Raw genomic sequence first — 1,537 nt, 5'->3', positions numbered from 1 at the left:
ACCAATCGCTGAAGATTGTTTGCAAATGGCGGTATCCATTTCAGGAATTGACGGTGAAAGCGGCGGCCTACTTTCGCGAGGAGAGGATGTAATGCATTTCCAATGGGGGACCTCAGTGCTCGATCTGTCCATTGTTTTTACAGTCTATGGAACCACCTCATGAATTAGTCACGTGGTACAGCCGGGCTGCGAAGCTTCGGACGTCATTGTTCTTAGCTCCTCCCCTAGATGAAGCAAGCCTCGATAAGCGCTTCACGGAAGCTCCTCCTACACTACTCGACACACGCCTCGAAGCCTCGATACAGAACGTCACATCACTAGGAATCCGTGAGTCTGTTATCTGACTAATGTAATATTTTGCACGCAGTACAGTGCTGCTTAGTGCCACATTTCAACTATTTTCGTCCACATGACGTGTGCTTATGTTGATATGTTTATGCCAGGTGTCTCTGATTGTAAGTGCTTTGATTATGAAACAAAATGCTGTATTGTTGTATAAGTTGTTAATATAATTATTAGTGCTTAGTAAATTACACTGTTTGTATTGCGCAATATTTATTTAAAGATGAGTCTATTTAAATTATTAATATATAGACATAGAATGTGCACATAGATGAGGGTCCTGTTTTTTATGCAGGCCGCTTATGATGGCGAGCTAAGCCCGAGCCTGAACCCGGTTAAATGCTGGAGCCTTCCGAAGGACATTTCCCATCCTGTACAGTACACTATCCATACTGGTAGGAGGCTCCTGAAGCCTACAGACTCTACTGACAACAAACCCATAAACCAGAGCTCTTCACACATTCACTCTTCTGCTGCAAAACCGTGCTTCAGGATTCTTCCACCAGAACTTTTTGGTCTGGGCACTCCAGGCCAACAACCACTTGAACTTTTTATATGAACACTGAACTTTGTCACTGTAAATATTGGGTTTTCTTGTATGGCCATATTGTCTGTCTGTGTTTTTCGTATTGTTTATATAAATACTGAGTCAAAAGCAAATCCCGAGTTCTGCCTTCTCTCTCCTTGAGCTGAACCTAAGTCTTCTGATGAAAAATCTGACGAGTATAAATTATTATACTTCCAGTAGGCTTCTTTTGTCATAATTCGGGTAGTACATGCTACATGTGGAAAGAGGCGGACGGTCACAATAAACTCACTCCTGATTGGCGACAGTACTTCCTATAGATTCCATGATTCCGCTATGACTCACAGAGAGTCAGACCAATCACTGAAGATGGGTTGCAGCCGTTTGCAAATGGCGATAGCCGTTTCAGGAAGGGACGGTGAAAGCGGCAGCCTTCTTTCGCGAGGAGTGGACGTAATGCATTTCCAATGGGGGACCTCATGGCTCGATAAGTCCATTATTTTTACAGTCAATGAGGAGAATATGTTACAGGGCTGTGCTTTCTGTCTGTTTTTCTGAACTGACAGTGGCTAAATAAAGTTATTGACCAGCAGAGCTGTGCTGAAGCTCACTGCTGCACTCAGACTGATGAGAAAAGCAAAGAGAAGAAGTTTGTTGACTTCAGTCTTC

The sequence above is a fragment of the Oryzias melastigma genome, linkage group LG17 (assembly GCF_002922805.2).
Source record: "Oryzias melastigma strain HK-1 linkage group LG17, ASM292280v2, whole genome shotgun sequence".
NCBI classification, from domain to species: Eukaryota; Metazoa; Chordata; class Actinopteri; order Beloniformes; family Adrianichthyidae; genus Oryzias; species Oryzias melastigma.
Note: the sequence above shows the minus strand (reverse complement) of the source record.